The sequence below is a fragment of the Spinacia oleracea genome, chromosome 5 (genome assembly GCF_020520425.1).
Source record: "Spinacia oleracea cultivar Varoflay chromosome 5, BTI_SOV_V1, whole genome shotgun sequence".
In the NCBI taxonomy this organism is placed as follows: Eukaryota; Viridiplantae; Streptophyta; class Magnoliopsida; order Caryophyllales; family Amaranthaceae; genus Spinacia; species Spinacia oleracea.
Genome location: NC_079491.1, coordinates 64,069,274 through 64,095,239, shown reverse-complemented (window position 1 = coordinate 64,095,239; position 25,966 = coordinate 64,069,274). Strand labels below are relative to the sequence as shown.

Genomic DNA, 25,966 nt, shown 5'->3' with positions numbered 1-25,966 from the left:
TATGCTGATAAAGTTGACCAATTGGCTTATAATTGAAAAGTTTGTTAGTTTTTAAATGAGAAAGAGCTTCGTTTCTGTACACTTATAATGCATATTTTAGTTACGAGAATTTCCCATCATTTGGACGGTAGTTAGCTTCTAAACAAGTCGTGTATTACTTTGTACTCCGTATTATTCTATTTTTGGAAAGAGACGTGCAACTTGCTTGCATAACAAATAAAAAATCAAAGAGTATCGGGCAATGTGATCGTAAGATACGCATGATGTAGTTAGAGTGTTAGACGTATAACTCGCAGTAGACACTCTGTTTATTATTGTCTCAATAATTTATCATTTACGTTTCTTATTTTTATGAATAATGTATAAGTAAACATTAATATTTTTAATGTTATATGTGAATGAAAAAATTAAATGTTGAGATGAAACTAACACAATTCCATATAAATGCAAATTTTTTCACCTCTTACAGACTGTAAAAATCAATAGAAATAGCCAGATAACAATTTATAAATAGAACAAAAGAAAAACTATTGCTATAAAAAAATGGACGGAGGAATTATATTATTGGTAATGGACTACGGGTAACATTCTTTATTCTCTTTTCTAAAGTGGACGGAACAATCATTGGTCATGAACTAATATTCTTTATTCTCTTTCCTTATGATGTCCCCATAAAAATTAAAAGTAGTGTGAATAATATTTATACAACTTACATGTTGGTTGGATCATTATAAATAAAAATAAAAATAAAAATAAAAATAAAACTCCAACCGCTCATTCAGGTGCTGTGAGGGTTTTATGTCGATCAATTTTGGATTCATGCATGTTACTGTAATATTTGAAACTGATACGGTGTATAGAAGAATCATCGACGACTGCATTATGGTCGGATCGGACAACTTGCAGAATATTTTTACGTACATGAACGAAATGAAATTACGTTGGTTGTATTTAGTATAAACACTATTATAAAATTGGTACACGTTAACTCACCGTGAACCAGAGCAACGGAGTAATTTTAGCTCCGCTATATGTGTAACTGTCGCGTGACAGTTATTTCGCGATTTTAAATAGTAACTAACTGAGTTTTACCGTAATTATGTGATGTAAAGAGTTACTATGTGATTTATAGAGTTTCTATGCGATTTGTTTAGCGCATTTGTTTTATACGTTAATTTTAAATTTTTATTTTTCAAAATTTTTAGATTTGCATTCAGTTAATTTCTCTCTCTTTATTTTCTGTCTATGCTTTTCAGATTTTGCCCAATAATCTTGGGTTTGTTTATTTTTGTTTGATTTTCTTCGTAATTATTTTATAATTTTCACTAGGTTAATTCCCGTGCAAACGCACGGATGTTAATAAATAACTTGTTTATTTTTTATTCCTACTAATATATTAAAAAATGTTTATTAAGTGAAATAAAAATAGATTTTGTCCATTGTTCATGGAATAAAAAGAGAAAATTACCAGCTATTAACTAGAATACAAAGTGATGAGTACGGAGTACTATTTTAGAAGTATAAGATTTCGATAAAAATATTTCTGATGCAAATAAAGAAGAAAAAAGATTATCAGGATCAACATCAACGTCGAATCTGATCCGATACCTGATATTAGACCTCATATATGATCGTCTTTCCGAATTTCCGATAATTTTGTTGAACCCACTTTTTTTTTTTGCCAAATAAGGAGTATATTATTACTAAAAGTAAGATAATTACAGCAGTCCACCAATACAACGAACCACCTTAGACTGAAAAAGAAGGATCACTCACCAACAGAGTGGTGTCCCCCCACAGTCACTACCTAAGAAAAACATATCTCATTTCCTCGATCAGTACATCTACAGGCTACATGGAAAAGAATTCTAGACACAATAACACTACAACTGTCTACCTTATTGCTGAAGATCTTAGCATTCCTGTGGAGCCAAATGTGATAAAATGTTTCAGCAAAGGCTGCACAAACAACTTTGTCCTCTGGTTTCCTACTTCTAATCTTCTTTGTGATCCATTGCATCTCATCTGCAAACATACCAGTGGGAATGACAACACCTATCTTGGTTTTCATAGTAGTCCAAATCTCAGCTGACACGGAACATTGGAAGAATAAGTGAGCCGTATTCTCAGGGTCATACTAACACAAGCTACAGACTGCATCAACATTGATATTCCACTACAACAACTTGTCTTAAGTAGGAAGTCTATTTTGTACTATAAGCCACAGCCAGAAAATGCTCTTTGGGCTGGCAGTGCTATTACAAATGAGTCTTCTCCATTCTACTTTGGGACCATCCTGCTTCAAGTGTTTATACATTTTCTGTATCCTATATTTCCCTACAGCAATGAATTTAGTACAACCACCACCAGCAGCAAACACTTTCCTCCCACTCCAAATCTTCCTAAGAGACCAAGTCAGCCCATTAGGAACACACATGGTCCAGAAATCTTTGTTCTTGACATTGTACATATGAACCCATTTAATCCACAATCTATCTTGCTTCTGGGATAAGGCCCAACAATGCTTCAAAACTGCAGCTTGGTTCCAAATTGTGAGATCCCTTAGATTCCAACCACCATAGCTTTTAGGAAAACAAAGCTACTCCTAGGCAATAGGAGCTTTCTTGGATCCTTACTCACCACCAGTCCAGAGGAAGGTTCTACAAAAAGCATGAATCTCTCTCGTGACTTTCTTCGGCATAAAAAAAATCTGACACCAATACAATTGCATGTCATAGAGAACTGTTTTGACTAACTGTAATCTTCCTGCATAAGAGAGCAACTTAACATACTAACTTCTAACCCTTGCAACATTTTTATCCACTAGAGGTCTACAATCACTGTATTGTAATTTCAATTCCTAGTGGTTAAGGGAACACCTAGGTATCTAAAGGGGAATGTACCCTTAAGCATACCTAAACCACTTCTAATGGAGGCTTCATCATCACCAGACACTCCTCCCATGTATACATTGCTTTTTTCCAGGTTAGCAGCAAGATCAGAAGTACAAGAGAACATACTGAAAGCATCAAATAAGACTTGAAACAATGTTTTTGAGCAACACTGTGTAGGCACCTGAAAAGGTACTCCATGCCAATAGCCACTACTAGAAAAATGACATTTAACGACGAACAATTTCGTCGTTAAAAGCCTCAATTTTCGTCGTTAAAACCTTTAACTGTAGGGGAATACAGTTAAACATACATAACATGTGCGGAACAATCCCCAAAGCCAGGAAACATGTATAAAGCACAGATTAAGCAAACTTACATTCGAAGCGTGTTTTCCCAAGTAATCTGTCAACGAACACGAACAAAGAACTCCACTTGTCGTTCCTCTACTTGGTTCACCGACACGTTCAGATCCGCCTTGATTATTGTAGCTTAGACAAAGTACAAGGTTTTTGCTTATTGGGATGAACAGTTTTCACAGAGAGAAAACTGAAGAACGTAATATTTAGAATTAGGTTTAGGGTAATAGAAAACTACTGAAAAGTGTGTAATATAACCCTAAGGTTATATTTGTGTGTAACCGGCCAAGGTACAAGGCCCTAACCGACCACACACATGCCCACACTCACGCAAGCCCATGCGCGGCAGCCAAGCAACACAGCAGTGGGCCGCGGGCCTCGCTGTTCGCTTGCTGCGCTGTTGCCCAGCTGCGCACACACTCGTGCAGCTGGCTGGCTTGTTGCTGTGCGCAACATTGCTGGATCGTTGGGCCTTGTGCGCTTGCGTGCTTGGCTCGACGGGCCGACAATTCCGTTGTGGCTCGTATTCGCGACTAATACCTTACGGCTATTATTTATCGTATCGTGTATGGAGAATCACCGTCGTACGATACGATTATTCATTTCGCTCAGCTTACGAATATTCGCGATACGATATACGATTCCGATGCAAGGTCGTATCGTATAATACGTATTCTAAAACTAATTCCCGAAAATTTATTAAATGAATTTCCGATTCATTTAATCCGGTGATCTGTTACATGCCATTGGTGTGACTTTTTAGGTTCAGTCAAGAGTAACTTGTGAGCTTAATATTCATTAGAACTCACTGATCGGAAGCATATCTCCAGCTAGCTGTTCCGATCACTTGATCTCACTGAATTAATTGTTCGCAATTAATCGTAACCTTGGTATTAGACTTAATGCACCTTGGGTGAAGGACATATTTCCTTCAGTCTCCCACTTGTCATTCAGATAAGTGTGCATTCACATTCCTTTGTCGCTTAGTGTTACTTACTGAACATAAGGTAAGATCCAAGCCATCCTTATTAGTTCTAGAAGTGTTTCTCGGATTACAGAGCTCATCTGTTAAACTTTTACAGAAGGTTAAGCCTTAACCATTATGAGCACGACTATGCATTTTACAGTATCTAACTTTCCAAGAGGCCTTGTTACACAACAACACCATATCATATCAAAGATAGGAGGACAATCCATTCTTGCAATCTATGAACACTCACTTTGATTCAAAGTACGCCCAACAACTGCGTTTATAGCCTCCTTTTACGGTGCGACGTTTAGCTAGAATCAAAGCGAACTAATTCTCAAACGAGCAAACATAATCGCTCATGTTTTGAGGAATGTTTCTAATCACCATTAATGAGAACTACTTATGACATGACTTTAATCTCTTAAAGTGTTCTCATGGTCAATCTGATACAAGATCCAATAAGTATCTATGCAAAAGATTCTGACATCCAGTAAATCTAGTTCAAGAAACAGAACTAAAAATCTACTTGCAATCTAAACTTCATTAGTCATTAGTCGTCCACCTTTCAATGACCTGGATTAGGGATCCTTTGTGACTTCAATATTCAAGTTCACTTATGGGTGTTTCTTTGCCGAAGAATCCATCTTGACATCCCATTTGAATGTTTTGAATCACATGGACTTATCATTTAATACTAAACCAAAATTAAATGAATATGAAATAATAAATTTCATGAATATGAAATGGTTAAACCAAATTTTTTAAACACAGATCTAACAGATGTTCTAAAACAAAACTTAGAAAATCAAAGCCATCCTCCAATATGCTTGATTCCCATGGTTGCTACATGTGCGTTGTGCTTCGCTTGTGGCAACGGTTTCACTACAAAAAAACGCGGCACATTGTGACGCTTTTTGGGACAAATTGCGACGGTAAAGAGTGTCGCTATTTCACATAGCGACGCTTTGGGAGAGGGTCGCTATTTTCATTGCCGCTATTTACCGACGCTTTAGAGCGTCACAATTTGCAAAATATCGATGTATTTCACCGCCGCTATTTGGGATATAGGGACTCTATAGATAGTCGTAATATTTAGACTGTAAAAAGCGTCACTATTTGCACGCTTATAGACACATTTCTCCGCCACTATAAACCATTTAGAGACGCTTTAGACACCCAAAATATATAGACTCTTATTAGAGTCCCCATACGTTTACTTTCGTGCGAGTTCTCCTCATTCCCTCCAAAATAATTTAGACCCTTTGGAGTGTCACAATTTGCATCATATATATATATATATTTATATATATATATATATATATATATATATATATATCAATTAATCTAAAATCACAAATTATTTATAAAATATATATTGACCATAGATGATAGAAATCAAATACTCTACTACATTATCATAAAACACCGTAACGTCGTGCTTTGATTAATTTAGAAAAAGTGATATATAACAATATAAATCATCCATACATTAAATTAATTTCCAGAGTCTAGTTAACTGAAATAAACGGAATAGGTTAAAACAAAAACAACTTCCTAACATCATTTTTTCTACAAGATAGTCCAAAACTAAATAAAAACTACTTTCCTGACTACGTACAAACTAATTACCAAGTAAACCTATTGCTATGCTAACTTAGCTTCAAGATAACTTGTTGATCTTGATCTACATATACCATTACCACTTGAATCATCAATAATCTGCAAAGAAAATTTAATATGTCAAATATATATATATATATATATATATATATATATATATATATATATATATATATATATATATATATATATATATATATATATATATATTTATATATATATATAAGCATGATGAACACATTTTAAAATCAAAGGAAAATTAACAATATCATTTGAATCACTCAAATTATATTTTTCAAGGTAGATCAAGCAAACACTTGTTCAATCTACGATCTTTGAATAATGAGATAAATTATAGTTCAGCAAATTCAATCATACATGAACATTATTAAAAAAAAAAGGTCCAAGTATCTCCGCGGAAAATGAAACAAAGAAAAAAAAAGTCTAGGTATCGCAGCTAGAGATATGTGGTATCCTACTTAGTTCCCTATGATTCTTCCTATCCCGCTCTTTATGGTATCCTTTACAACTTTTACAAAAGAATCAATATGTATAACTTCAAAATGCCAAATTGCATAACTTCTAACTCTCCATATTGGTATTACTAAGGCAGGAACATCAGTTTACTGCACCCTTTTCTGGAATCTAGAGCCTTTGTAGTCCTTCTGTAGCCATTTTAGCCATTTCAGCAGGTATAACAGATCAATTCTTGAAGTTCTTATCCCTAGCCACTGCTTAATCTGGTCTAAAGCAGCCTTGCTGTAGACACAACTAAAAGACAGGTGCTCAAGAGTTTACCAGCAGCCTAGCTCTCTATTTTAACATTCTACGCTAGAAATTAAGCAGGTATACATAAATATTGATACTCCTGCAGACAAAAATTTGGTGTGCGTCTTTGTGATATTGGGGCTGCTATCCACCTGTTGTAGCCCTTGTAGACGGGTTTTCCTTTCTCATGTTTATCAGTCTGTTTAGGTTAAGATAGTCTTGGTAATGATTGATCCTAACAAGACACATACTATTACCTCAACACAAGTAACAGTAAACAAGGCAGATAGAAAGATCCAAGAAACTTCTGTATTGAGCAACAAGACATCAGATAGCCTGTTCATATAGCTAGTATGGAGCTGCTATATAAAGATAAGTGAACTGATCAAAACAGACTATACATTACTGTTAATTTCAAAATATGTTCATGCTTGGTTTTGTTTTTGGTCTGTTCACTTATCAACAAAGCATTAACATATTTTAAAATCAAGGGAAAATTAACAGTAATCTTAACCAGGATTTATCCTAACTACTAGTGGTCTTCTCAAAATAATACCAACTATTAATCAAGGGGAAAATGCATGACTATTATAAATATAGACATGAACAATGTAGAAAGTTGGGTCAAATAATGGAAGGTCCTATCTACTACTCCCCATCACTAAATAATAGGCTGCATTTCTATCTTAACCTGTCCGATATAGGTTACAACTCCAAAGAATATATATTTCTCTTAATATTCTGAATGTATCTAGGGCTCTAGAACTAACTGTTCCTGGCATAACATCATATGTGATTAGATAAACCTTGTAAAATATTGCAATCGATTATTGACGAGCTTGATCCCACATATATTATAATAGTAGGCCTATTCTTGTAAAACATTTCCCAACCATATTGATTCACTAACTGATAATGAAGCTGCTATGTACTTAACTTGACAGGTTGATAATTCTACAATTTCTTATTTCTTGGAAGTTCAGAATAACATTGTAGAAATCAAGAGATGTTTACTGGCATTCTGCTAGCTAGTTGATGGAGCGTGGAAACGCAATAAGAAGTCTGAAAATGTGACTGCAACAGTTGGATGGGAGTTATGTATTGGAACGAATAAGATTAATGAGGAAGGTAGTGAATCATAGCAGGCAGTCCCATTTATACTGAAACAATGGCTATTCTGCTTGGACTCATAAACAGGCAGTCCCATTTTCAGCATTAATCTTGATTTCTGCTTAATATAGCAGAATGCATAAAGAACAACATACTGAATCATAGCAGGCAGTCCCATTTAAACAGATGTACACATCTCTTGATTTCTGCAAAGGCCCGCTACTTGAATCAATTTTTCTACCTCAAAAAAAATTGAATCAAATGATGTTGGAGGAGGAAAAGGAGAGACTAAAATAACATCAGTATCAATGAAACAGGAGGAAAGGGGGAAGAAAGCAAGCAAAGAAATATTCTTGTTCCTAAGGTTTATGATTTTTACAATTCTCCAGTAAAGAATGTAATATTGAGCTGCCTTTATATATGGGATAAGATACGATTGGTATTTTGTTCTCTTTATTTTTGGTGTGTCTGGATGAATGTGCTTTTGGGAGGCTGGCAATAGACAGGAGACAGCCCCCCTCCCCACCCTGTTTATTGATCAAATATGCTAACTTTCTATGGAAGCCTAGGATTAGATGGGTGGATCTGAACAATGTCACATCACTGGCCTGTGAAAATCTAAGATGAAGTTGACGATACAGATCCTATTTACCAACCAGTCCTCTTCAGCTTAAGCTGAATCGTTGATGCCTGATGAAATTAAAAAACAGTAGCTGATAAACACATAGCATCTGAGAAAATCATCACAACAGAGTAAAAGTCTCCAGCTTTCTCTTTAAAACTACCCCCTCAGCAGGAAAAATTTGCTCAATGTGCATATAAGAATTTTTTGTTCAAAGAAGGAAAGCAAGCAAATCTAAGGAGGAAAAAGAGAGAAGATGAGAGATATATTCTGCTGTGATTAACCTTTGGCTTGGTTCTTAATGTAGACTTCACATTCATAGTCTAGGTGTAACCCAGAACACAATAGAACTCGTATCAGCTAAGTCCACATGAAACCCTTGTACATCAATGAATCCACAACTTTTATGATTGAAATACGGGAAATCCCACAAATAGGAAGTAATTAATTAAAAGCAACTCGATTTAGACAATCATCGATGCAAACCTTACTTACAGTTCATCATCATCATCCAACATTCAAACTTGAATTAATTGATTAAATTAGCAGGAACTAAGAACGAATTAGTGATGAAATTAAGTTGAAATTAGAAGATGAATCGATTACCTTTGGTTTGGTGGAGAGGAATTGACGGAGTTGTTGGCTACTTCCATGGATTTGTTGGCTACTTCCATGGAATTGATGGAGTTGTTGGCTACAGTATTCAGTTCTGAATGTAATACAGACATTTTTTTGTTAACTTACTGATATTTCACCCTTTTCTCGACTTTGTTCCTGCAAACAACGAACCACAGTTGCATTCAGAATAAACGCGTAACAATAACAGAGGAAAAACAGAATTCCGACTGGAAGAAAAGTTGCATTCAAATTAAGGGTATTTAATGATCACATGACATGATTTTAAGGTATTTTGAGATCGAAAGGGAGTGGATTCCTAGTTGGATAAAATTTTCTTAACTGGAAACTTGAAAAAATGTTATGGTGTTTGGGATGCATTACTATTATTTCCCCCGTGATTATTAAATTGGCAACTTGAGCTAGAAAACGCTTCAGAGGAGTCTCTGTGGTCAGAAACCAGGATATGCTAGAAAATGGGAAAATCCATTGTAAATATCAGATTGGGAACACAATGAGTGGAAGAGCCGATCGATCTTCTTAAGCTAAGGCCACTAAAATTCTTGCTAGCTACTGCACAACACCGGCTGAATTAAGTCTATTTCCTAGGGCGATTATCGGTGTTTTGAGGAGAAGCCGTGTTGGTGGAGACCCTAGCAACATCCAAAGCATCATCCTCAGACTTTTTCTTAGAGTATAAAACAGTATACCTAATTATAGCATAAATAGCAAACCCTGCTATAGTCATAGTGGTATAACTAAATGGAAGACGACGACACTGGTGTAGCACCTCCCCAGGACTACGGCCGTGTCCTGGGGGACGCTGCGACGCCTTGACACCTGCGTCCTTAACATGTTCAGGTGTCATCTTATGGGTGTCAACCGTTTTTCTCCAAGATTGGAACTAAAGAAGCTACAAAACTAAAATATGGAAGGCCTAAAATGAGCCATGTAGTCAGTTCATGAATCTATTGCGAAATGGGTATTTGATTAAAATAATTAGTACTGCACCAATTGTTGCATGACAATACAATGAATGGAAGAGTATTTGCCCACTGAGCAGATTTTCATGGGAGTAAAGCCTTTGAATTTGAACTAGAACCCTAGGGTTTTGGCAGTTGAATAAAGATTGTTATAGATCGGACACCAAAACACAGCAACATCTACATCACTCTCGCCAAGAACGACATTAACTTTAATGGAAGACAATGGGAAGGGTCGCTTAAAAAAAGAGAAAAAGAGAACCTACGAAGTGAAACCGACCCTTTCACATCAATACAAATACACAATATTCTGTCAACCACAATAACTTTCTAGAGGATTATGAAGTAAGAATAAAAAAAATTAAAAGGAAAGACATCCAAAACATCAATAATGACAGTAGAATTTATTGAACAGTTCTGATTATTTCTAATCAGATCAATTCTGTTCTGATCAATTCTATTCAGACCAGTTCTGTTCAGAACTTCAGATCAGTTCTATTCAAACCAGTTCTGTTCAAGCTTATATTTCACCTGCTGATGTCAAAGAAGGTAATAGTCATGGATTACATCGCGGAGTTTTGAGCTAGAATCTAGGAATCGATTAGTGTGTTGGAGGGGAGAGATTGGTTTCTATATACAAAGCAGCTAAGTTGGGTCCACATAAGCTAGAAATTCTCATTTGGTTTGAAAATAGTAACTCGCCATATAAAATTTTCTCAATTTTAGTAAGTTGATGGATACCTTGAGTCTGTGAGTGTGTATGAAATTATTGTAGTTGTAAAGGACAGCCATACCAACGTAGATGAACTGTATATGGAAATCTCTGCACAAGGGATTTTGTTGTTCCATAACCCATCATTTCTTGCTTGACAAACTTTAAAACAGGCTAACAACCTAGACCAATCACCAACTCGTGTTTCAGCTAACAACATAATACCTTATTATGATAATACTAAATCTAAGCATCTGCCTTCTAATCTCACCATCATCCATAAATAATAGGCAATTATAAAGCCTGTTTCAACTATCAGTTTATCAAAAAGCATGAAAAGCAGTTAACTACATGTGAAATTACCTTGGTTTTGGTAAGAGTGTCAAAGTCTCATGTCTCGGCCTGTTTTCACCATTGCCACAAGAATCATCAATAATCTACAAAAAGCATTTTAATATGTAAATTAGATATGCCACATTGCCACATTTCAGGTAAGGATACACTATTGCATAGCTTATGTAGCTCTGATCAGTACTGTTTACGCGTATTAAAATTCTCTAATCATTGGTCGCTTTGCTCCACTCCACACTTATCTACTCTGATTGCAAGATAGTGTAATTCGTAAATAACATACATGACAGTTAATGAAAGAATGCACCCATGAATTACATCATGTTAAAGTACTACATTAGCTTCTGCCTTCTGGCTAACAAAAAAGGTCTACAAGAAGCTCTTAACATGTTCTAGAATGCACCTATGAATTACATCACGGTGCCATGAGGGAAACTACTACAAATTGGTCACAAATCTAGATGTCATATACTGAATCCTTAGCAGCACAAAAATATATAGAACGTGAGTCCATTATCAACTAAAACACAATAGTGTTACACTGCTACATGCACATACAATTTCACTGGACAAGCTACCTAATATCACTATTTGTATCATCCTTCCATTAATGTGTTCAACCAAGAAAATTCAATAAAGAAAAAGAGAGAAACGCCAATGCAGCTGCAAGTTAGCCACTGCACTGAAACAACCATTTCAATTCTCATATTTTCTTTTTTCAGAACATGGGAAAAAATCAGACTCAATCAAACTAGAAAATATCAGACACAATCAAATTGGAAAAAAATAAGACCCAATCAAACTGGAAAAAATCAGACACTTCGTATTATTATTGTCATATTCTTCTCTCTCTCCTTTGCTCTTTATTTATGAAATTGGAAACCATTTCAGACATCAATTTCAGATTTTCAAAGGAATTAGGACAAAACGCTAGATATGACAGTAAATCATACTTTGAATAATATTTTTCTAATACCATAACTAACTCACCTGCATTAATGAATATTCTGAGGGGTATACAAGATTTCGAACACTATGGATCAAACCGTCTCGTACAAGAATTTAAAATATATGTTCATTCAGTAATGTAATAATAACTTTGATTAAACTTATCTTAATTCTTTTTAATACCAAAACTCCTGGAACTACCAACAATTGGATTTCTGAAAAAATTGACGAGCTTACAACTGTTGACCCTATGATGATGTTTCATAAGATAATTCTAATTAGTAAGAGTGATCAAATACCAACATTAAAACCAATTGACAGAGAAGTGCAGTACCCTCGTATACATTTATAACTCCATTTTCAGCATATTGTTTTGTTTATTCAAAGTGCCTAGGCATCAAGGTCAAAGTACTCAAAAGATACCTAATGTCTTAAGACTCTTAACATAAAGACTATGATGGCGGATACCAAGCTCCAAAAGAGCCATTTATTCCATATCAATATATCATACTCTCATATAGTCAAATGCTCTTTAATAGTCTCCAAAACCCAATTGATATGGAGTATAGATTCCTCCCTCTAACTTCTAAAGGCTCCATTCCCTTTGCTAAACACCAGCCTTTACAAGGATAAGAGGCCAAAGAAAACCCTTCAACATTAACAGGTAAAATGAAATTACAAAAATGACAATTCAGCCATACCTATCAGATCACGCGTCAAGATAGTAAGATAAAAATTTCACCTAATTCAGCTTTGTATGCACCCATAACATAAAAAATAAATTGTAAGGACGATAAAAGGATGATATCCATATCTTCAGGCCATCTACTGAGAGTCTGAGATACATTATTGGTATTTCATTCTAGAAAAAACTGATGCAAAGAAAAGGAGAGTCTAAAGGAAAATAAGTCCAGAAAAAAGACATACATCCCTACAATCAAAACAAATGTCGAGCATTATTCCCCAAACCTCACAAAAAATTGGAAAACAACTCTAATTTCATAATTCCCCAAATTGCAACAAAGACAACCTTTAATCTAGCTCACTATGATAACCATGTATGAAACACTAGGGCCATAACTCAGTCCATGTTTATTACTGTCAAAATTTCAAGCATAACATAAATGCATAATTCATATAATGCACCAACAATTCAACTTAAGGGAAATTCCCAATTTCTAACTTTACTACTCTCAGCTCAGTTATATATATAGAACATCAAGATAGAACAAAACTACTCTCAGCTCAATAATTCCAAAAGTATACAATAATTTGATACAATTTGGTAACTAGGAGAAGAATATATAACAACACAACAATAATGATCTTAGTGAAAAAAACAATGCAGGTTTTTAATTTTGAAGGACGGCCTCTCAAGCTCTCAGCAACAACTAGCAATCTGGGAACTTGACCAAGAGAACTAGACTAAGACCCATAAATTAAACTCACCAACAAGAACAAAAACACAATGCTATCCAAACTCATCAAAAAATCCAACCCAATCCCATCTGTTGGATTAAATATCCTTTCCAGCATATCAACGAAAATCAGCAAAACACCAAGAACAATTGCTTTCATAATGTTGATCCTCAAATATCTACTTAAATTAGGGTTCCTCACAATAACAAAATAAAGGGAAAATGATTGATCTTATTCTTAAAACGAGCCCAAAAAATTTATAATAAGACAGGTGTATTATATGAGATGGAATCAAAAGCAACCTCCCACCCCCAATCCCCCCCACACAAGGATTAACTTAAATCATCATGCAATCAAGAAAAACTTAAAATTTACTATGAAAAGCTCATGCAAAGGACAAGCAATGGGAAATATAAACTTCATCTAATCAGGGAGCTAGTATAATTTAAACAATCAAGAAACTCTCAAATTAACAATCAAGCCTACAATTTCTGCAACAAAAGTTATAAAAAAAACCTAACCTGGAAGATCGAGTTACTAGAGCAAATGCATCCCATACACCAAGGAAGCAGCAAATAAAAAAATCAGAGGATGCTCTCGAATAAAAAAAAACCAGAGGAAACAACTAATTCAACTTGAATTTGTTGGGCGAATTGGAATTCAATTGGGATTTTCCATGAGTATATAGAATGAAGTGAGATAAAAGTGGGATGAAATGAGAGGATTGAGAGATTTGATTGGAATTCGTTAGGTGCTGAAGGTGAGGAAGAGTGAAGACGGATTCATCAGGAAATTTGATGAGGGAGGTTAGGTTTTGGAGGTAGGTCGGTGAGGAGGTTGAGGGAAACGTGGGAGATGGAGTGAGTGTAAAGCGCAATTCAGCGAAAATTTTAGGAGAATTAGGCGGGATTTTTTTTAAGGCCTGAATGTGTAATTGGTTTTGTAGGCTTACAAATGTGTGGGTTTCACGTGTTTTTTTGCTAATAGCGACGCTTTAGAACGTCATAATATATTTCGACACTGTAAAGCGTCGTAATTTGCAAACTAATATTCGCGGTGCCAAAACTCTTGCGACCCTTTGTCACACCGTCGCAATTACTCCGTCTAAATATGTACCCTTTTTTTGTAGTGTTTAGTTAATGGATCCGCGACGTTGTCGTTAGTTCCAACCTTGCAAATCTCGATTTCTTTCCTTTCAACGATATCTCGAAGTATATGAAATCACCGCAGTACGTGCTTGGACTTCTGGTGGCTCCTAGGCTCCTTTGCCTGGGCAATGGCTCCGCTATTGTCGCAATACAAAGCCACTGGTCCTTTAATGGAGGGGACAACCCCAAGCTCTTCGATGAACTTCCTAATCCAAACAGCTTCCTTTGCTGCTTCTGAGGCAGCAATGTACTCGGCTTCAGTTGTAGAATCCGCAATAGTGCTTTTCTTAGCACTTTTCCAGCTTACTGCTCCGCCGTTGAGGCAGAACACAAACCCAGACTGTGATCTGAAATCATCTCTGTCGGTTTGAAAGCTTGCGTCCGTATAGCCCTTAATAATCAACTCATCTGTACTACCATAAACAAAAAATTGGTCCTTAGTCCTTTTCAGGTACCTTAGGATATTCTTGGCAGCAATCCAATGTGCCTCACCTGGTTCTGACTGGTACCTGCTCGTTGCACTGAGTGCGAACGAAACATCCGGCCTTGTACAAATCATAGAATACATGATGGATCCAATAGCCGAAGCGTATGGAATTCCACTCATCTTTCTACGCTCATCAGATGTTCTAGGACATTGACTCTTGCTCAGATATGTGCCATTTGACATGGGTAGATGGCCTCTCTTGGCTTCCATCATATTGAACCTAGCTAGCACTTTGTCAATTTAAGTGCTCTGGCTTAGTCCAATCATCCTCTTAGATCTATCCCTATAGATCTTGATGCCCAATATGTATTGTGCCTCTCCTAAGTCCTTTATTGAGAAACACTTTCCAAGCCAAGTATTTACAGACTCCAACATAGGAATGTCGTTTCCAATTCAATAAGTAGTATGTCATCAACATACAAGACTAGGGATGCAATTTTACTCCCACTGACTTTCTTGTATACACTAGATTCGTCCTGATTCTTGATGAAGCCAAACTTATTGACTGCTTCATCAAATCTCTTATTCCAACTCCTTGATGCTTACTTTAGTCCGTAAATGGACTTCTTAAGCTTGCATACCTTTCCTTTATTCTTTTGATCGACAAAACCCTCCGGCTGCGTCATAAACACAACCTCTTCTAGAACACCATTCAAGAAGGCAGTTTTGACATCCATTTGCCATATTTCATAATCATGAAAAGCGGCAATCGCAAGGATTATCCGAATAGACTTAAGCATCGCGACTGGAGAAAAGGTTTCATCGTAGTTAACGCCGTGAACTTGCCTGTAACCTTTTGCTACCAATCTAGATTTATATATGTATACAATTCCATCTTTGTCTTTCTTCAATTTGAAGACCCATTTGCATCCGATAGGTGTAAACCCAACCGGCAAATCTACCAAATCCCAGACTTGATTTTCAGACATGGAGTCTATTTCAGATTTCATGGCCTCTAACCATTTAGTGGAGCTTGGGCTCGTCATAGCTTGCTTATAAGTCATAGGTTCATCACTATCTAATATGAGAACGTCTAAGTTTTCAGTCAAGAGGACGCCTATCCATCTGTCCAACCTTAGTTCTATTTGACTTACGAGGGGCAACAACGTTTTGAGGAACTACTCCCACTGGCTCTTCTAAAGACCTTGGAGGTTCTTCATCCTGAACTGCTTCTAAAGATTTCTTAGTTCGTTGTTCGTCTCGAATCTCTTCGAGGTCTATTATTCTCCCACTTGTCAATTTGGAAATATGATTTCTTTCCAAAAAGACACCGTCACGAGCAACGATTACCTTGTTGTCTGACTTGTTGTAGAAGTAATACCCCTTTGTTTCTTTTGGATACCCAACGAAGAAACATTTGTCAGATTTTGGTTTGAGCTTGTCCGAAATTAATCGCTTGACATATTCTTCGCGATCCCAAATCTTTAGAAAAGATAACTTTGGAAGTTTCCCAGTCCATAATTCGTATGGAGTCTTTTCAACACCTTTTGACGGAGCACGATTCAGTGTGAGTGCTGCTGCTTGCAACGCATGTCCCCAAAATTGTAAAGGAAGTTCGTCTTGACCCATCATTGACCTGACCATATCGAGTAAGGTTTTGTTTCTCCATTCAGACACTCCATTCCATTGAGGTGTCCCCGGAGCAGTCAATTCAGAAAGAATACCACATTCTTTTAGATGGTCATCAAACTCGTGGCTAAGATATTCACCTCCTCGATCCGATCTTAGAGCTTTGATTTTCTTGCCATGTTGATTCTCTACTTCATTTTGAAATTCTCGGAATTTCACAAACGATTCAGACTTGTGTTTCATTAAGTAATTATAGCCATATCTACTGAAATCGTCCGTAAACGTTATGAAATAGCTGAAATCACCTCTAGATTTCGTACTCATAGGCCCACATACGTCCGTATGTATTAGCCCTAGTAGTTCGCTTGCTCTTTCTCCCACCTTTGAGAAAGGTTGCTTTGTCATTTTGCCAAGTAAACAAGATTCGCATTGATCAATCTTCTCTAAGTTGAATGATTCTAGAATTCCCTTTCGTTGAAGTAATTCCATGCGTTTTGTGTTTATATGGCCTAATCGATAACGCCACAGAAATGTGATATTTGAATCACCAATTTTAGCCTTTTTAGTATTTGTGTTATAAATGTGTTTGCTCGTATTTATCACATATAGACCATTTTCTTGTTGTGTTGAACCATAAAACATTCCATTCAAAGCAAAAGAACAACTATTGTCTTTAAATTGAAAAATAAAACCTTTAGGATCCAAACTTGAAACGCAAATAATGTTTTTGGTGATACTAGGAACATAGTAACAGTTTTCTAGTTCCAAGACAAAACCACTAGGCAAAGAAATAAAATAAGATCCTACGGCTAATGCAGCAATCCGTGCTCCATTTCCCACGTGTAGATCCATCTCGCCTTTATCAAGCCTTCTACTTCTCCTTAGTCCCTGCGAATTGGAACATAAGTGTGAGCCACAACCAGTATCTAATACCCAAGAAGTAGAATTAGCAAGATTACAATGTATAACATACATACTTGAAGGAGAAGCAACGTTTCCGTCCTTCTTCTCTTCCTTTAGTTTAGGGCAATCTCGCTTGTAATGACCAATTTCATTACAATTGAAGCATTGCGATGTTGAAGGAGAAGCATTTTTCCTCATCTTACACTTGGAAGGCGCCAGTTGCCCTCCGGGAGTGGATGAAGATCCAACCTTGCTTATCTTCCCCTTGCACACTTTCTTGAATTTTGTGCACCTCACATTAAAAGGGTCTTGCTTGAACTTAAGGATTCTCTCGAATTTCTCTAGAAATTCCACAAGTTCACAGAATGTGCTCTCTTTCTGATTAAAGAGATAGTGCATCTTAAACCCCTCATAATCCCTATGAAGAGAGTTCAACACTAGTGCAATAGCTACCGACTCTTTGACGGAACCACCAAGTCTCTCAATTGTGAAAAATAATCCAGACATCATATCCACATGAGACCGAATTGGTGTGTTTTTGTCCATCTTGGTTGAGTAAATGCGCTTTTGTGCCTCTAGAAGCTCGTTCTCTAGGCACGACTTGTGTGGGATAATGAGTTTGAGATCGCTCATTGAATTAGCCAATTCATCAACCCTTTTGCCACCAGTTTGGCACTTGGGTTGAAACCCCGCACAACACCTATCCCCAAGACGACTTAGGAGAGCGTGAGGCTCAAAAGTATGAACCTCCCTCTACAACTTTCGGGAATAGACTTTAGGATAAATTTCGTGACAAGGTACTTGTGAAGTGCCTAACTTCTGTACCTTTCAGGAGTCATACCATGCGCATCATAGCTAGAAAAAGGTTGTTCAATGACATAGTGCATGTCATTAACTTTTTAAACTTCGATAAGTTTCCTTTCCCATTCAAGAAAGTTAATCAAGTTTCACTCGACATCCAGAATTTCCGATGATTTGATTGTTGTTATGTATGCGGCCATTTGATTACTACATTTGAAAAGAATTTGCAATAAATAACCATTCATAACTTAATAACTTTAAAATAAAAGCTAGCATGCAATCATTAAAGCTATTAAAAATTTCATTCATGCAAAAGCAAAACATGGTCCAAAATGAATGAAACGATTCCAAGATCCTAAAAGTCCTAAATCCTTAAGCAGATTTGGCATGTCTTAAGTAGTTTAAGATTCTAGCTAAGCAAAACCTATTGCTAGTAATCTCCAATTACTCTTGGTTAATAAATTAATACCATAATTTATCCCATTGCCACAATATAATGCCATTGTTGTTTGAGTTGAAACCACAATCAACGTGCTCCTTTAGGACGCCTTGCCATCTAGTCAACTAATATAGCACCTCGCTTTGGCGTAAACCTACTACGTTAGATCCTTAGATTTTTGTAAGTGCTTGATTTGGAAGGCAATTTTTTTTAAACTCAATATTACTTTGGACCTAGTTGTTTCTATGTTGGTTCGATTATTTAGTGAACTTAATCTAATCGAGTCATACAAACAACCTATTCATGCATAATATACATTCATTTAAGCATAATATATATGAACTGCATCAATAAACTGGTGAACTAGTATGGCCCAAAACACTTGTCTTGAAACATCCAATCTTCTTCACCATCTTGTTAGCTTGGCATCGTCTTGAATCTTCATTCAATTGATAACTTAAAGTTCTAAACTAGAAATACTTGAAAGTAAATAAAATTACATTAAAATTTCCATGGTTCGCAGACCATATTTAGAACTTTACATTCAAATATAGAACGGTTCGCAGACCGTATTTAACTATCCTAAATGGCCATACTAGTCAGTTGGAGTACCTGCATTACATAAAATATACATTCTATGCATTCACCCATTCGTATGGTAAAAACGAATGGCCCAATTAATTATGCAAGTATTTACGTGAATTAATTAAAATTCACGTTCACATAAACGCGTCCTAAAAGATTAATCAACTTTCAAATTATTACTCCTTAGACTTTATTCTAATTAAACTTGAATTTAATTAAAATAATGCGACCTACGAAAATAATTAAAAATAATTATTTCATTTTTAATTTCATTTAGTGGCTCTCACTCAAACCAATAATTATTCCGGATAATTAATTATTTAAATATTAAGTTAAAAATCGCGGCCCGGCCCAAGTAAAAAAATAAATTATTAATTATCTCGTTAGCCCAAATTAATGCAAACATAAAAGTCAAGCCCAACGAAAACAAAAAAAAAATTGTTCGTGTGCATGCGCGGGCTAGGCTTGCGCCCAGCCTAGCATCGCACAGTGTGGCCTACGAGGCACACGAGCATGGCCCATGCACCTTGCAGCCGCGCCCACGTACCCGCAGCATGTTGCTGCCCCTCTGTGCTCGTCGCTACGCAACGCAAGGCGAGGTGCCTTGCTTGCTCGCAGCTATGGCAAGCCAAGGCACCTGCCTTGCTCACCCCTTCTCGCCCAGCGCGCGCGGCACGCAGCACGCTGTTGCTGCCCACGTTGCTGTGTCTCGGCACTGGTGGGGCAGCCCGCGTGGCTCGTCGAGCCACACGTCCACCCCACCTCAAGTCCGTGCCTTTGGTTCGTGCCTATGGACCAACTTAATTTAAAAAAAAAATTAATTTCACGAACGTTTGCATTAAGTTATTTTTCATTCAAAAAAAGTTACGATTTTTATTTTCGAAAAATAACGATTCTTGCGATTTAATTAATTTAACAACAATCCAATTTCGTTAAAATTATTTAATCAAGGCTAACATTATTCAAATTTTAAGAACGAACGATTTCAACTAAAAATTTGAACTTTTAAATAATCAAATCTAAAACTTTAAATCGTTCTAAACATTTAAATTTCAGATTTTAATCAATTTGGTTTAAGTGTCGATTAAATTAACGAAACTATTCAAAATTTTAATCCAAGAATTTTTAAAATTCTCCACTGACCTTGAAATTATATTCCCTTTCCAATTAACCAAACTATTAGATCCAAATTATTTAAAAAATCAATTAGCGATCTAAAATTTACGAATTTGGGCAAAGCAAAATTAGGGTTTATACTTATCCAAAACGGCTGAAAGTTTTACCATAATTCAAGAATATACCCAAAAACATTGTGTCAAAATTTCAATCAATTCCGAGTAGTTTAGGTCGAAAAATTAATTGAAAAACCTTCCAAATTTATTAATTTTAATTCGAAAATTAACAAAAACGCCCAAAAAACACAACTTCGAGGCCTGTTTTGTAATTCCGTTCTCATGAGTTGATCTTAGAAAATCGTTTTCAATCAGATTAGAGTCAGAAAAGTTGAAAAACCAAATCTTTTTGATTTTAGAACCTATTACGCAATTAATCCAATAATTCAATAAAAATTTCGAAAAATCAACAAAAGTTCCCAAAAATTCGACAAGAGCAAAAACAATAAAATCATGCTAAAACATGCTTTGAATACATAAGGCTCGTGATACCACTGTAGGGGAATACAGTTAAACATACAGAACATGTGCGAAACAATCCCCAAAGCCAGGAAACATGTATAAAGCACAGATTAAGCAAACTTACATTCGAAGTGTGTTTTCCCAAGTAATTTGTCAACGAACACGAACAAATAACTCCACTTGTCGTTCCTCTACTTGGTTCACCGACACGTTCAAATCCGCCTTGATTATTGTAGCTTAGACAAAGTACAAGGTTTTTGCTTTTTGGGATGAACAGTTTTCACAGAGAGAAAACTGAAGAACGTAATATTTAGAATTAAGTTTAGGGTATTGGAAAACTACTGACAAGTGTGGAATATAACCCTAAGGTTATATTTGTGTGTAACTGGCAAAGGCACAAGCCCCTAACCGGCCACACACATGTCAAGCAACACAGCAGTAGCCAAGCAACACAGCAGTGGGCCGCGGGCTTTGCTGTTCGCTTGTTGCGCTGCTGCCGAGCTGCGCGCACACTCGTGCCGCGGGCTGGCTTGTTTCTGCGCGCAACAGTGCTGGCTCGTTGGGCCTTGCGCGCTTGCGTGCTTTGCTCGACGGGCCGGAAATTCCGTTGCGGCTCGTATTCGCGACTAATACCTTACGGCTATTATTTATCGTATCGTATACGACGAATCACCGTCGTACAATACGATTATTCGTTTTGCCCAGCTTACAAATATTCGCGATATGATATACGATTTCGATGCAAGGTCGTATCGTATAATACGTTTTCCAAAACTAATTCCCGAAAAGATATTAAATGAATTTCCGATTCATTTAATCCAGTGATCTGTTACATGCGATTGGTGTGACCTTGTAGGTTCAGTCAAGAGTAAGTTGTGAACTTAATATTCATTAGAACTCACTGATCGGAAGCATTGCTCCAGCTAGCTGTTCCGATCACTTGATCTCACTGAACTAGTTGTTTGCAATTAATCTGAACCTTGGTATTAGAATTAATGCACCTTGGGTGAAGGACATATTTCCTTCATTAACGACGGTCATGATGTTCGTTGTAACAGATTCCGTCGTTATTGGCTTTAACGACGATGCTCGTCGTTAATATTTAACGAACATTAACGATGAAACATCATGTCGTCGTTAACCATTAACGACGAATTATCATTTCGTCGTTAACAATTACCGACGAAATATGGTTTCATCGTTAATTGTTAACGGCGAATTTAGGATTTCATCATTAAAAGTTAACGACAAACTATTGTTTCATCGTTAACAGTTAACGATGAATTATTATTTCGTCGTTAAAAAATAACGACAGCATGATATTTTATCGTTAAATACTTATTCACGATGACCAATTAAGCAATAACGACAAAAAAAAACCATTGTAAAATGCCCTTCCAACGGTAAAAAATTAAACTTTTTGCAATAACGAAAAAACTATTATTTTTTAACACACAAAAGGAGACTTGTATTAGAATAAAATTAGGAGTTTGTTACAGTAGTAGGAGCCATCAAAATTTCAGTTGCAAAATACACAATGGGCGAGTAGAGCATTAAACCAGCAAGGGGGATTATAATACAGTAAAAGACCACCCTTGGACCCCCCTTGGACCCCTAGAACAGAAAAATCAATTACACAAAAGATAATCTATGTTAAAGCAGAGAAGATTAGTTCGAATTAGAACCCATATGCTCCATATCAGATGTATCAGAAAGTCTTGCGCAATCTGGAACAGTGAAGTGTTGCTTGTGTCCAACTGCCATAGCTAGTGCATGAGCAGCTAACTAATGAGCTACCAAGTTGCTCTCTCTTGGAATATGCAGCACCACCACAATCTAGTATTTTTTGTTGATCAAATACGCAATATCATTGATGGAAGCAGCAAGCTCATGATGTGGATTACTACCTGCAGTATTCAGCATAATCATAAGAGATTTGGCATCCATTTCAACCTCCAGATAGGGGATGTTAAACTTCTTAACAATAGACATTCCTTCCCTCAAAGCAAACAACTCAACAGCAAGAGGAGAAACAGCATTGTATGCTGGAGAAGATAAGAAAATAGACAGATCAGTAGCTACTCCAAGTACATACTAAGAGAAAGTGCAACAACAAATATTGTTGCTACTGCAAGATACCAATTACCAACAGCATTTCTCTGAACATATTTGCAGGTTTAAGGGACAATTCGGAATATGGATTAATCGCACAAAAAAATTATCTCCAACATATGATAACTGACATAATCCTAATACGAGTCCATATTCAAGATGCAGGACCTGGAAAATCTTTTTCCAGCATCCTCCACTCATCCGCAATTTTGTTTACCCAGTAACAAATAAACAATTATAATTTCCTTTCAATAAATAACAAAAGATAAGGCAACTAACCTGAATGCTATTACAATGAGGAAAATCTGAAACAGCCCGACGCTCTAATAGTACTTGAAGCTCCCTTTGCCTTTCACGTTCTATTCTCATAAGAAGGTCGTTCAAAGCTTGCCTTCCACGTAATATCAACATATATCTCCGAATATGCTCTGGCTGACCTTCTTCATGGCTAAAAATTAAGGCCAGCTTGAACTCGATCAACCTTTCCGTGTATTCTAGCAAGTTGATCTTTCCTTCGTCCTCCCCGTATTTTTTGCTGACTCGACGTATGCACCCACTAATCTCTCACAAGCCTGACACGTTCATATCATAAATGACAGGTCGATAAGTTCTGACCTGCAGAAAAGAGCAGTAATTAAGACCTTTGAAGGCTAGTAAAAAGGTATAACAAAAGCTAGAAAAGGATTGCACCTGGCTAGGCCTAACAATCATGATCCTAAAACCAACGTGCTAAACAAGGTCAACAAGTCAATTTTGGTCTTAAACACTTCAAAGATGCACTTGAAGCTAAAGCACCCCGTAAACCAATCTTGAACTGAAGTGCAGAACTACAAACCAACATGTACAACTCAGAAGCGAGTCTGCATCTGAAAAATGAGAGCATGCCTACAACAACCATAAGAGACACACACAGCCAAGAGATGAAGTGAGAAGAGGTAGGTAACAAGACTGAACAAAACCCCTCTCTGATTAAGTCTACAAACACACAAAAAGATCACCCACGACACTGAAACAACAAAGTACAAGGGGTCTTCTTTGAATCATTGGCCAGGTACTTTTTTTTACAGTGCAAATCTTGAAGTAAGGTGGGATAGTAGGATGGATGGTATTTTTTATTGAAGCGATTAGCAAATAAGTTCATATACTTGGCAATTCTCTTTGTTAAAAATTAAGTGTAAAAAAGAAACATGCATCACGCAATTGACAAACTGCAATACAAAATCGGAAATTTGCAACCACAAACTAAACAAAATATTTCCAATTGAAAATAGAACTTGCTGACACGAAATTAAAAATTGAAAACGGAATTTACAGACAGCAAAAAGCGAATGGAAACCACAATCGGGTTGTAGCAGGATTTTTCTTATCATTCTGTTATCCTTTTGGTGTTTTATAGATTAATTATGTTTATTTTGCTAGAACAATGTTAGCTAACTTCGAATTAGGTTTATTTTCCTTCCCTTAACAACCCACTCTCTGTATACCAATTAAATATGAACAATATTCCAGTATAAGCTCAATTTGACCATAGTAGCAATGATTAGCATCCCATACTAGAATCCATAACAGAATCTAAGGGCATGAATAAGAAGCTAAAAGTTAATGTATTAAACATTCAAGTTAATGGACAAAGTCTAAGTAATTACCAATCAAGCATATTAAATGCACCAATTAGGATACATAGTACTGAATCTAATTGACAAGCATAACCACATAAAAAATATTATCAATCTCGCTATAAATCCCTCTTACTGAAATTGATTTATTTCTGAATTTAAATTCCCAACAATCATAAAAAAGAAAAATTTAGATAACAAAAAACATAAATTCCAATTTCCCCAGGAGTTTCAAAATGAAATCATATATAACATAAAATTAGCAATTCGTAATTCACAAAACGCAAGACAAGAGTATTAAATGAAAGCATTAGAAATTCGCAAATCACATACGACAATACAGGAGTAGCTATTCACAACAACAAAAAATTGGGAATTCAGTTGTTTAAATCAATCGCCTTGGATAGTAATTTGCAGATGAATGTTTTAATTTTCGAAACCCCCAAACAAAAAAATCACATAAAGAAGACACAATCAAAATGGAACATTAAAAAAACAGGGAAACATACTGATCGAAATTGTAAATTTGAGGGTTTGACTGAGAACTGTAGAATCCAATCAATTTTTCATAATGGAGGAGAATTTTCAATTTCTTCTTATCTGATGTTCTATGAAACCGGAAAGTTTAGGGTTTCATTTAACTTCCATATGCGCCGCTTCTTTCTGGTTTGAGTTTTGGGAGTGAAATTTTAATCCCGCGTTGATTTTAGAAATGTAACGACGAACATATTTTTATTTTTTATTTTTGTCTGATACTAAAGACGATTTTGGGATGCGTGTTTAATTTCAGGCTTATACTACTACGACCAACGCCCGAGCTTGTTACTGCGGAGCATTGAAGTGTTTTCACGACAAAAATTTCATTTCCCCGTTATTGTTTTGTCGTTATAAATGGAAATTCTAGTAGTGAGCAAAGAGGAAAGGAGACATGGGGTCTCCCTGCCTAAGACCCTGTTTTTCAGGAATGGGTTCAGTCGGGTACCCATTAAGTAGAATAGAATAAGAGACAGTGGAGAGACATTCCATGATCCAACCCACAAACCAAGCAAGGAACCCTAGCTCTTGAAGCATGACTTTTAGAAAAGGCCACTCAAGTGAGTCATAAGCTTTCCTAAGGTCAATTTTGATCATACACCTTGGTGAGATATACTTCCTTGTGTATCCTTTGATGAGCTCAGAAGCACGCATAACATTGTCAGCAATTGATCTACTAGGAATGAAGCCAGCTTGAGCATCACAAACAACATCACCTACCACAACCTGCAATCTTGAACTGAGCACCTTTGAGATGAGCTTATAAATTA

At 36.3% G+C, this 25,966-nt stretch overlaps 1 long non-coding RNA gene across 3 annotated transcripts; it reads right to left on the bottom strand.

The window, feature by feature from the left end:
- Positions 1 to 22,374: 22,374 nt before the first annotated feature.
- Positions 22,375 to 25,541, bottom strand: LOC110779109 (uncharacterized). Of its 3 annotated transcripts, XR_002531028.2 has the most exons (4): positions 25,172 to 25,538; positions 23,737 to 23,931; positions 23,326 to 23,661; positions 22,375 to 22,841 (listed from the first exon to the last, which is right to left on the bottom strand). It is a non-coding gene; the product is annotated as an uncharacterized lncRNA (long non-coding RNA). The 3 variants fall into 3 exon arrangements; XR_008921556.1 differs by having other exon boundaries at positions 22,375 to 22,979; positions 23,326 to 23,931; positions 25,172 to 25,541; XR_008921555.1 differs by having other exon boundaries at positions 23,326 to 23,931; positions 25,172 to 25,539.
- Between the last annotated feature and the right edge of the window lie 425 nt (positions 25,542 to 25,966).